General features: G+C 32.9%; 1 long non-coding RNA gene across 1 annotated transcript; it reads left to right on the forward strand.

Moving 5' to 3' along the window:
* The first annotated feature begins 7,539 nt into the window (after window positions 1-7,539).
* On the forward strand, window positions 7,540-10,811 carry LOC146924800 (uncharacterized). Its single transcript, XR_015010996.1, has 2 exons — window positions 7,540-7,620; window positions 10,510-10,811. It is a non-coding gene; the product is annotated as an uncharacterized LOC146924800 (long non-coding RNA).
* The last annotated feature ends 2,529 nt before the right edge of the window (window positions 10,812-13,340 follow it).

Consider the following 13,340-nt stretch of genomic DNA (forward strand, 5'->3'; position numbering starts at 1 on the left):
TGAATAAGGTAGAAGGGTGACATGCATGTATTTATAGAATAATGTAATGTAAAGCAAGGTGAATTCGGTAGGTGGTATTTTATATTTTACTATTCTTTATCAAAGTCAATCTTGATAACATGTGAAAAGAATTATATACGAGGTATTTTATTTGGAGCTTGTACGGTACTCAAATCAAATAAATTGAATGGTTTTGGTGCTTTTTCTAAAGAATAAGTGAATATAGTTGTTTGGCTTTTAATTTTTTTACATACCAGTTCTTAAAGGAAGGGGTTCTAGTAGTTAGGAGTTCGACCAGGAGGTAAGTACACTCATATTCTCTTAAACGATTCGTCATTTGTTGAAGTTTGTTATTCACTTTAACTCGATCGCTTAGTTGCTTTTAAAATTTAGTTTCTAAAATTTTTAAACTTTTTGACGATATTTAATTTTCTATAGGGATTTGCATATAGTTTCAACCATTCATAATTTACTATATTTTAAGATGCTCTCTACGGTGAGAGGGTGTCACTAGTCTCTCACCGTGATCAAGTATTTTTTTTATACCATCAGATACAAAGGAGCGTATAATATTATTATAGACGGTCAACATTAAATTATACTTCATCCGGTCACTATTATAAGCAAAAATCAACTTTTTAGGTTCATTCATTATAATGATGTATTTGGTCTATATTATTGACCAAATACATCATTTAACCTAAAAAGTTCATTCATTAAATATTTTTCATTATCTCAGCTTTTAAAACCACACTTATGAGGAGCTTAAACCTTTTTTCCTCAATACTCAAAGCATTGCATCCAACTTTTCCATGAAATAGTGGACCATAACTAGTAATAATCCTTATCAATCATCATTGTAGCTTTATTTTACGGTGCCAATGGTTAAATCTCTCATGCAACCACCACGATACTAGCTACTAAAATGTGTTTAATTTCATGCATATTAGTGTGATCTATTCTATTTATCTATGAATTTTGCACATTAGCGAGACTATTAACAATTCGGTTATGCTAACAGAAAATAACTTGGGTACTACATTAGCAACTCAAATCAATATGTGCTAAGACACTTCTTTAGTCATTTTTCTTTGATTTAATGTAACAAAAAATCTAATTAACTCTCTTATATTAAAAAATATATTAACCCTAACGTATTAAATCTTTTTTGAGACAAGAGGAAATGATCAAGTAAAGTAATAATCATTATTTTGACTGTGTGTTGGTCACCTTTTACCTATCACATGCTATTGAGCTGGGAAAATTGTTGTTGACACATTCCATATGGCTGGGACACACATGTAAAATACCCTTTTACCCCCTCGGCAGTTAACTGCCGAGGAATTTGAAATCCGGCTGCAGTTAACTGCCGAGAATTTCCTCGGTAGTTAACTGCCGAGTATTATGTTTCGTCAGATGAAACAGGAAACCTGCTCCCCTACACACTATTTTCATCAACTTCCATATCAAACTCCTCCATTCCCCCCAAATCCAATAATTTTTTTCTATCAAATCTTCCCCCAAATGATTCAAACATCAAGTCTAGGATCATTCAACACACTTTTGACGTAAAAAAATAGGTATTGTGCATTTTATTCGGTTTATTTTTTGTATATGTTACACTGTCATGTTGGTTTACAACGTCAGTCACGTAAGACTGTCATGGGGAATCTCGGTAGCTTACTGCCGAGGGAAACCTCGGTAGTTAAGTACCGAGGAACACTTAGGAAAATTTTGAAGGACGAAAAAATGGCAGCTACTGCCATTTTTTCAAAAAAAAAATTTCTTTGTTTTTTTTTGTTTTTTTGTTTTAGTTCATTATGGCATTGATGTTTATGCATTAGTTAGTTGTTAATTCATATTTATGTGTTGTTTAATTATAGTAATGACCGAGAACGCGGAAGATGTTTCGGAAGAGACAAAACGTAATTTTGTCCAAATTTCCGGAGATGTCAAGCCGCCTAAGGTTGAAGTCAAACCAAACATTGAACAAGCTTCTAAATATGTTAGCCCCGGTGTCGTCCCACTTCAAGCCCATGAAGTGGACATGGCTAGGTTTTTTTCTGACGACATTAAGTTTCAAGATAGAGAAGAATTGCTTGGGTGGGTACGTTGTCAAGCAAATAAGGCGGGATTTACAATTGTTACACAAAGATCAAGCTTGATCCATCCAATATTGTGCCTAGTGTGTGAAAGGAGTGGAGCTCACAAAGTGCCTAAAAAAAAACCAAAGCATGCGACAACGGGCTCAAGAAAATGCGGGTGCTTGTTCATGATTAGTGGATATCAAAGTACGCAAACAAAGGAATGGGGATTGAACATTCTTAATGGAGTTCACAACCATGCGATGGAGCCGGCTTTAGAAGGACACATTCTTGCCGGTAGATTAAAGGAGGATGACAAGAAGATTGTACATGACTTGACCAAGAGCAAGATGCTTCCAAGAAATATTTTGATACACTTGAAGAACAAAAGACCACATTGCATGACAAATGTGAAGCAAGTGTACAATGAACGTCAAAAAATATGGAAGGCAAATAGAGGTGACAAGAAGTCGTTGCAATATCTAATCTCGAAGTTGGAGGAGCACAACTATACTTATTACTCAAGAACACATGGTGAAAGTAATACAATCGAAGATATCTTTTGGGCTCATCCAACATCCGTTAAGTTGTTTATCAATTTTCCAACGGTTTTGGTTATGGACTCCACCTACAAAACCAACTTGTATAAGATGCCAATGTTTGAGGTAGTTGGGGTAACTTCGACCGATTTGACATATTCAGTTGGGTTTGGATTCTTGATGCATGAGAAAGAGGAAAACTTTGTTGGGTTTTAAAAATGTTGCGTAAACTTCTTACTTCAAAGATGAATATGCCTAAGGTGATTGTTACCGACAGAGATGGGTCTTTGATGAAAGCGGTTGGAATTGTTTTCCCGGAAAGTTATGGTATGAATTGTTACTTTCATGTGCAAGCAAATGTTAAACAAAGGTGCGTCTTAGATTGTAAATATCCTATGGGAAAAAAGGATGGGAAAGAGGTGAGTAATCGCGATGTTGTCAAGAAGATCATGAGGGCATGGAAAGATATGGTTGAATCGTCCACTCAAGAGTTATATGCAAATGCATTAGTGGAGTTCCAAGATGCTTGTAGTGATTTCCCACCTTTCCTAGCCTATGCCATGACCACCTTGAATGAAGTGAAGGAGAAAATAGTGAGGGTATGGACAGACCGTGTGTTGCATCTTGGTTGTAGATCCACCAATAGGGTAGAATCGGCTCATGCTTTGGTGAAGAAATATTTGGACAATAGTGTGGGTGATTTGGGTACTTGTTGGGAGAAAATACACAACATGTTGTTGCTTCAACACACTGCGATACAAACAGCCTTTGGTCAGAGCATTACCGTGTTGGAACATAGATTCAAAGATGTCACTTTGTACTCCGGCTTAGGTGGTCATGTGTCTAGATATGCTTTGGACAACGTTGCTATGGAAGAGTCACGTTGTAGGGAAACGTTATGCATGAACAAGGAAATTTGTGGTTGTGTTCAAAGGACATCTTACGGCTTACCATGTGCATGCGAAATTGCAACTAAACTCCTTGAAGAAAAGCCAATTTTATTGGATGAGATACACCACCATTGGCAAAGGTTACGCATGGGAGAAGAAAGTAATGAACTTGGTTTTTAGGTGGATGATGAGTTGAAGGGTATTGTAGAACGTCTCAAGAAACTCCCTTTCCAAATGAAGCTTGAAGTCAAGGAGGCTTTGCGGCAATTGGCATTTCCTGAAACCACCATGATGTCTCCACCACCACAAAAAGCAACAACCAAGGGAGCCAAGAAAAAAGTGGACATTGCGAGGTCTAAAGGAAGAATTACATCCACTAGCCGGATCCCTTCTTCTTGGGAGGTTGTTGATTCCCAAAATCCGGATAGTCAACCGTCACCATCACCAACAACATCATCATATAAAAGGAAAAAAGGTGCTCGTCTTGGTAAAGCACCAATTTCCCCACTTCCACCACCTTCTCGGTATCCAAAGCCTAAGGCTATCCCGGTTATGAGGCCTATTGATTATATGCCACGCTTCATGCTTCCATTTATTGAAAAAGTGGTGGATGTTATTGGCGAAGGACATTGTGGATTCCGGGCTATAGCCGAGTTCATGGGCTTAACCGAACAAAATCATCTCATGATTCGTACACATCTTATTCAAGAATTGAAAGATCATAGAGATGATTATGTTGAAGTATTTGCGGGTGAGGATCGTTATAACTACATTTTAAATGGCTTACATCCTCTTGCAAATACAAAAAGTTGTGCACATCTTGTTGATAAGTGGTTGACTTTTCCGGACATGGGGCACATTGTTGCTAATTATTACAAAAGGTGTGTGGTTGTGTTGACAAATCTTGAAGTTGGTAACTCGGAATCTTTTTTCCCACTAAGAGGAATGGTTGTCCTCTACCTCCATCATCTACGGAGTGGCACAATCACAAGAAACAAGATGCGGTGACTTGCGAAGATGAGTATTTGGATCAACATGAGTTGTTCCGAAAGCTCATGGCTATTGAAAGTGGAAACAAATCGCCAAAACCACAAAAGGAATCAAACAAAGCGGCGCCTATTTTGTTGGACACTCCCGAAAAACCAAAGCAACAATTTGAAGTTATTGCGGAAGATGAGGAAGATTTTATGTCACTTGATCTTCTACAATCACTTGGCCTTTAACAAGGGATTTATTTGTCGGTGTTAGTCCTTTTTTTTGGTAGAAATTACACCGACGTATATTTTGGGGTCAAAATTGTAATGCCAATTTTTTGTGGCCAATATATAAGTAACATTATGTAATTGATATTGATATATATGATAATATGACTTTTATTTACTTGAAACTAGTGCAATACTTATTTATAGCTTATTAATGTTTACGCATTTGATTTATTCGTTATTACATTCCATTTAATTTTGTTCTAATCTATGATTATTTTGTTAAAGCTTTTGTCAAGTGAAACATGTCAGAGGTTGCAAGAATTGAAGGTCGTGTTAGGTATTGCTCGTTTAAAAAGACGGTTAAGGTTATGATAACACTGACGGACTCTATTGATGATTTGAAGACACAACTTAACACTTATTGTAACGCCCTCCTTTTATTTAATTATTTTTATTAAGTTAGAATCTATTTATGTGATTTATTTATATATATGAGGTGTTAGTATTTTATTATGTGGCATTATTTTATTATTTATTAGAATATGAGAATTATTAGAGTAAGTAGATTTGGAGGTTAGAATAGAAAGAATAATAAGTTATTGGGCCTAAATAGATTTAGGAAGAGTGATTAGTATTATAAATAAGGAAGCTTAGGTTAGAAAGAGTTTTTACGTTAAACCGCTTTTTGGAAAAGAGGAGAATAAGAGAAAAGAGAAGAAAGAGGAGAACTCAGAGAGAGAGAGAACCCTAGGAACGAAGAACGCTGCTTTTGATTTCAGAAAAACAATCTAATGTAAGGGTGAGACTATCTTTCACTAATATTAAGTCTGTAGATCATTAGATTGCATCTAACATGTTTTAGGATAAGTTTTGTAAGATTGTGAGAATTAGAGTTTGAGTGAGAATTGATGATTAGGTGATGAAAAACTGTTGAATTGATGTAAGGGGGAAGTCTCTATTTATTCATAAGAGTTGTATGATCATATGGGTAGTGAAGGGTTTTATTTTTCATTATCTTCGATTATCTTTTGATAAAACCATGTTAAATTTATGTTCTTATATATTGCTAAAATTACATGTTTGATTATCATTTATGAATTGTGATGATATGATCTTTGTTTATGCATCTGCTTCGATTAAATTTGTTATTGTTTAATCATGTATTTCAATTTTATTTTCAATTGATGAATTTAAATTCCTAATCGAAAAAGCGTATTCGTAGAAGTCTTGATTTTCATGTTACGTTAAAGAATCCTTGAATTGAATCCCTAATAAACCTGCGAAGGAGTTATATGATTGGGTCTAAATTAGAAACTTCAATAGGAATAGGATTCCTCTTAAAATAGTTGCCACTAATTTTGAAGGAAATTAGCATGTGATATTTATGAAAAGTTTGATCATATTTAATTTTGTTTGAGATATTCAATGGTTCTACTGATATATATTTTGGATTAGATTCATGATATTGGGCATCATATATATTAAAATATGGCAAGTTTGTTTGTTTGTGGCTGGCAGTGGGATCAGTGTTATATAGTAATGCTTAAAAGAACATGATTTTTCACACATTAATCAATTACGAATGGATTCATGGATAGATTTTGAATGAAGAGAGATAGTACTTGAGATAAAAAGAGAGAACCCGAATCTGTGCTATCTTCCTAATTTATAGAATGAACTCTATTATATATATATATATATATATATATATATATATATATATATATATATATGATTGTGGAACATTTGTTTTAATGATAAATTAATATAGGCAAAGTGTAATTGATGAATTATTTAACTAAGTGTAATTTGTGAATTATCTGATGATGTGAAATTGATGTGATAATTGAAGATGATTATATAGTGATGTTATTAAATTACGATGTGTTATTTGAAGTGTGAATTAAAGATGTGTTATATAAAGATGTGTTATTTGAAGTTGTGTGATTTAAAGATGTGTTATATAAGAGTTGTTATATGCTACACTTGTTGTTGTTTGCTGTTGTTGACCATTAATGTCATGAAGATGTATAAGTCGGTCTAAGTTGTCATGATTTAGGAAGTTGTCAATTTTAATGGAGTTGTATAAGATGCTCACGTTGTTGTCCAAGTTGCATTTAGAGTTGTGTTGTTGCATAGTCAGCGATGGGGGCTTAATGCCTGACAGGTCCTTTATGACCTTAGCGATGGGGGCTTAATGCCTGACAGGTCCAACTATGACCTTAGCGAAGGGGGCTTAATGCCCTGGTGGTACCACATGTATATTGAAGTTGTCTAAGTTGTTGTTGAAGCTGTCTAAGTTGTTGTTGAAGTTGTCTAAGATGATTTGAGAAGTATAAGTTGCATAGTCGAGTCGAGTTGTTAAGAGGTTAAGATGTCGAGTTGTTAAGAGGTTAAGATGTTGAGTCGTTAAGATTGATTTATAAGTTGAATACGAAGTTGATGTTGATGATTGATTATGAAGCTGACCATGAATTTGATTATGAAGTTGTTATGATAATGCTATGTTTGATAATGCTATGATGTTTATGATTAATATTTGACGATATGTGATGATGTTGTGATTAATATATGTGATGATGTGTGTGATTATTATTTGATGATGTATGATGATGTTTATGACTAGTAACTGATGTTATATGATGATATATGATGCTATGATTAAGGGATATAAGATGAAGTATATGACTAATGTAAGAGATTAATGATGCTAGTTAATGAAGTTTAAAGTTGTTAAATGTAATTTATGATTTATGAGCTTAATATTATTGTTTGAGAAATCTCACCCCTTCTGCGTATATGTTGCCTCGACCGTGGGTAATGTGCAGGTATTAAAGATTAGAAGTGTTCGTGAGAGGACTCCTCACTTGTGTCTAGGTGCTCTGATACGTAACGGGATGGGGCTTGCTTTCTTATCTATTCCTTACGTGTCTTTATGAACTTTTTACGAATAAGTATTGAATCAAATTATGAGATTTTCTGATAAGGTCTGCGTGCCAAGACTTTGTTCATGTTGAACTATTTCCGCTGCGTATTTCCATACTTTTATGATGTTGAACGTGGAAGGATATTTATTAATATCTATTTTATGACTTAAAAGTAGTATGTGACATTCCGTTTATGAATTAAATACTCTGATTTTAAATGAAATTTTCAAGTTGGGAAAACGGGGTGTTACAATTGGTATCAGAGCAGGTCGGTCCGTCCGGCCAAGTAGATGAGTCGTTGTGTCGTGTCGTCATGTTTTCTAGTTAGTAGTTATGTTTTTTATGTGATCATGTTTAACTGACTAACTTGATGTGGTTTTTGTGTTTTGTTTGAAGAAGTAATGACTAAATTTATTTTCTCTTGTGCTTTGAATTTCGAGGACGAAATTCTTTTAAGTTGGGGAGAGTTGTAACGCCCTCCTTTTATTTAATTATTTTTATTAAGTTAGAATCTATTTATGTGATTTATTTATATATATGAGGTGTTAGTATTTTATTATGTGGCATTATTTTATTATTTATTAGAATATGAGAATTATTAGAGTAAGTAGATTTGGAGGTTAGAATAGAAAGAATAATAAGTTATTGGGCCTAAATAGATTTAGGAAGAGTGATTAGTATTATAAATAAGGAAGCTTAGGTTAGAAAGAGTTTTTACGTTAAACCGCTTTTTGGAAAAGAGGAGAATAAGAGAAAAGAGAAGAAAGAGGAGAACTCAGAGAGAGAGAACCCTAGGAACGAAGAACGCTGCTTTTGATTTCAGAAAAACAATCTAAGGTAAGGGTGAGACTATCTTTCACTAATATTAAGTCTGTAGATCATTAGATTGCATCTAACATGTTTTAGGATAAGTTTTGTAAGATTGTGAGAATTAGAGTTTGAGTGAGAATTGATGATTAGGTGATGAAAAACTGTTGAATTGATGTAAGGGGGAAGTCTCTATTTATTCATAAGAGTTGTATGATCATATGGGTAGTGAAGGGTTTTATTTTTCATTATCTTCGATTATCTTTTGATAAAACCATGTTAAATTTATGTTCTTATATATTGCTAAAATTACATGTTTGATTATCATTTATGAATTGTGATGATATGATCTTTGTTTATGCATCTGCTTCGATTAAATTTGTTATTGTTTAATCATGTATTTCAATTTTATTTTCAATTGATGAATTTAAATTCCTAATCGAAAAAGCGTATTCGTAGAAGTCTTGATTTTCATGTTACGTTAAAGAATCCTTGAATTGAATCCCTAATAAACCTGCGAAGGAGTTATATGATTGGGTCTAAATTAGAAACTTCAATAGGAATAGGATTCCTCTTAAAATAGTTGCCACTAATTTTGAAGGAAATTAGCATGTGATATTTATGAAAAGTTTGATCATATTTAATTTTGTTTGAGATATTCAATGGTTCTACTGATATATATTTTGGATTAGATTCATGATATTGGGCATCATATATATTAAAATATGGCAAGTTTGTTTGTTTGTGGCTGGCAGTGGGATCAGTGTTATATAGTAATGCTTAAAAGAACATGATTTTTCACACATTAATCAATTACGAATGGATTCATGGATAGATTTTGAATGAAGAGAGATAGTACTTGAGATAAAAAGAGAGAACCCGAATCTGTGCTATCTTCCTAATTTATAGAATGAACTCTATTATATATATATATATATATATATATATATATATATATATATGATTGTGGAACATTTGTTTTAATGATAAATTAATATAGGCAAAGTGTAATTGATGAATTATTTAACTAAGTGTAATTTGTGAATTATCTGATGATGTGAAATTGATGTGATAATTGAAGATGATTATATAGTGATGTTATTAAATTACGATGTGTTATTTGAAGTGTGAATTAAAGATGTGTTATATAAAGATGTGTTATTTGAAGTTGTGTGATTTAAAGATGTGTTATATAAGAGTTGTTATATGCTACACTTGTTGTTGTTTGCTGTTGTTGACCATTAATGTCATGAAGATGTATAATTCGGTCTAAGTTGTCATGATTTAGGAAGTTGTCAATTTTAATGGAGTTGTATAAGATGCTCACGTTGTTGTCCAAGTTGCATTTAGAGTTGTGTTGTTGCATAGTCAGCGATGGGGGCTTAATGCCTGACAGGTCCTTTATGACCTTAGCGATGGGGGCTTAATGCCTGACAGGTCCAACTATGACCTTAGCGAAGGGGGCTTAATGCCCTGGTGGTACCACATGTATATTGAAGTTGTCTAAGTTGTTGTTGAAGCTGTCTAAGTTGTTGTTGAAGTTGTCTAAGATGATTTGAGAAGTATAAGTTGCATAGTCGAGTCGAGTTGTTAAGAGGTTAAGATGTCGAGTTGTTAAGAGGTTAAGATGTTGAGTCGTTAAGATTGATTTATAAGTTGAATACGAAGTTGATGTTGATGATTGATTATGAAGCTGACCATGAATTTGATTATGAAGTTGTTATGATAATGCTATGTTTGATAATGCTATGATGTTTATGATTAATATTTGACGATATGTGATGATGTTGTGATTAATATATGTGATGATGTGTGTGATTATTATTTGATGATGTATGATGATGTTTATGACTAGTAACTGATGTTATATGATGATATATGATGCTATGATTAAGGGATATAAGATGAAGTATATGACTAATGTAAGAGATTAATGATGCTAGTTAATGAAGTTTAAAGTTGTTAAATGTAATTTATGATTTATGAGCTTAATATTATTGTTTGAGAAATCTCACCCCTTCTGTGTATATGTTGCCTCGACCGTGGGTAATGTGCAGGTATTAAAGATTAGAAGTGTTCGTGAGAGGACTCCTCACTTGTGTCTAGGTGCTCTGATACGTAACGGGATGGGGCTTGCTTTCTTATCTATTCCTTACGTGTCTTTATGAACTTTTTACGAATAAGTATTGAATCAAATTATGAGATTTTCTGATAAGGTCTGCGTGCCAAGACTTTGTTCATGTTGAACTATTTCCGCTGCGTATTTCCATACTTTTATGATGTTGAACCTGGAAGGATATTTATTAATATCTATTTTATGACTTAAAAGTAGTATGTGACATTCCGTTTATGAATTAAATACTCTGATTTTAAATGAAATTTTCAAGTTGGGAAAACGGGGTGTTACAATTGGTATCAGAGCAGGTCGGTCCGTCCGGCCAAGTAGATGAGTCGTTGTGTCGTGTCGTCATGTTTTCTAGTTAGTAGTTATGTTTTTTATGTGATCATGTTTAACTGACTAACTTGATGTGGTTTTTGTGTTTTGTTTGAAGAAGTAATGACTAAATTTATTTTCTCTTGTGCTTTGAATTTCGAGGACGAAATTCTTTTAAGTTGGGGAGAGTTGTAACGCCCTCCTTTTATTTAATTATTTTTATTAAGTTAGAATCTATTTATGTGATTTATTTATATATATGAGGTGTTAGTATTTTATTATGTGGCATTATTTTATTATTTATTAGAATATGAGAATTATTAGAGTAAGTAGATTTGGAGGTTAGAATAGAAAGAATAATAAGTTATTGGGCCTAAATAGATTTAGGAAGAGTGATTAGTATTATAAATAAGGAAGCTTAGGTTAGAAAGAGTTTTTACGTTAAACCGCTTTTTGGAAAAGAGGAGAATAAGAGAAAAGAGAAGAAAGAGGAGAACTCAGAGAGAGAGAACCCTAGGAACGAAGAACGCTGCTTTTGATTTCAGAAAAACAATCTAAGGTAAGGGTGAGACTATCTTTCACTAATATTAAGTCTGTAGATCATTAGATTGCATCTAACATGTTTTAGGATAAGTTTTGTAAGATTGTGAGAATTAGAGTTTGAGTGAGAATTGATGATTAGGTGATGAAAAACTGTTGAATTGATGTAAGGGGGAAGTCTCTATTTATTCATAAGAGTTGTATGATCATATGGGTAGTGAAGGGTTTTATTTTTCATTATCTTCGATTATCTTTTGATAAAACCATGTTAAATTTATGTTCTTATATATTGCTAAAATTACATGTTTGATTATCATTTATGAATTGTGATGATATGATCTTTGTTTATGCATCTGCTTCGATTAAATTTGTTATTGTTTAATCATGTATTTCAATTTTATTTTCAATTGATGAATTTAAATTCCTAATCGAAAAAGCGTATTCGTAGAAGTCTTGATTTTCATGTTACGTTAAAGAATCCTTGAATTGAATCCCTAATAAACCTGCGAAGGAGTTATATGATTGGGTCTAAATTAGAAACTTCAATAGGAATAGGATTCCTCTTAAAATAGTTGCCACTAATTTTGAAGGAAATTAGCATGTGATATTTATGAAAAGTTTGATCATATTTAATTTTGTTTGAGATATTCAATGGTTCTACTGATATATATTTTGGATTAGATTCATGATATTGGGCATCATATATATTAAAATATGGCAAGTTTGTTTGTTTGTGGCTGGCAGTGGGATCAGTGTTATATAGTAATGCTTAAAAGAACATGATTTTTCACACATTAATCAATTACGAATGGATTCATGGATAGATTTTGAATGAAGAGAGATAGTACTTGAGATAAAAAGAGAGAACCCGAATCTGTGCTATCTTCCTAATTTATAGAATGAACTCTATTATATATATATATATATATATATATATATATATATATATATGTGATTGTGGAACATTTGTTTTAATGATAAATTAATATAGGCAAAGTGTAATTGATGAATTATTTAACTAAGTGTAATTTGTGAATTATCTGATGATGTGAAATTGATGTGATAATTGAAGATGATTATATAGTGATGTTATTAAATTACGATGTGTTATTTGAAGTGTGAATTAAAGATGTGTTATATAAAGATGTGTTATTTGAAGTTGTGTGATTTAAAGATGTGTTATATAAGAGTTGTTATATGCTACACTTGTTGTTGTTTGCTGTTGTTGACCATTAATGTCATGAAGATGTATAAGTCGGTCTAAGTTGTCATGATTTAGGAAGTTGTCAATTTTAATAGAGTTGTATAAGATGCTCACGTTGTTGTCCAAGTTGCATTTAGAGTTGTGTTGTTGCATAGTCAGCGATGGGGGCTTAATGCCTGACAGGTCCTTTATGACCTTAGCGATGGGGGCTTAATGCCTGACAGGTCCAACTATGACCTTAGCGAAGGGGGCTTAATGCCCTGGTGGTACCACATGTATATTGAAGTTGTCTAAGTTGTTGTTGAAGCTGTCTAAGTTGTTGTTGAAGTTGTCTAAGATGATTTGAGAAGTATAAGTTGCATAGTCGAGTCGAGTTGTTAGGAGGTTAAGATGTCGAGTTGTTAAGAGGTTAAGATGTTGAGTCGTTAAGATTGATTTATAAGTTGAATACGAAGTTGATGTTGATGATTGATTATGAAGCTGACCATGAATTTGATTATGAAGTTGTTATGATAATGCTATGTTTGATAATGCTATGATGTTTATGATTAATATTTGACGATATGTGATGATGTTGTGATTAATATATGTGATGATGTGTGTGATTATTATTTGATGATGTATGATGATGTTTATGACTAGTAACTGATGTTATATGATGATATATGATGCTATGATTAAGGGATATAAGATGAAGTATATGACTAATG

This window comes from Medicago sativa, chromosome 5, assembly GCF_051527215.1.
Source record: "Medicago sativa cultivar Bolivia chromosome 5, Bolivia_mono, whole genome shotgun sequence".
In the NCBI taxonomy this organism is placed as follows: Eukaryota; Viridiplantae; Streptophyta; class Magnoliopsida; order Fabales; family Fabaceae; genus Medicago; species Medicago sativa.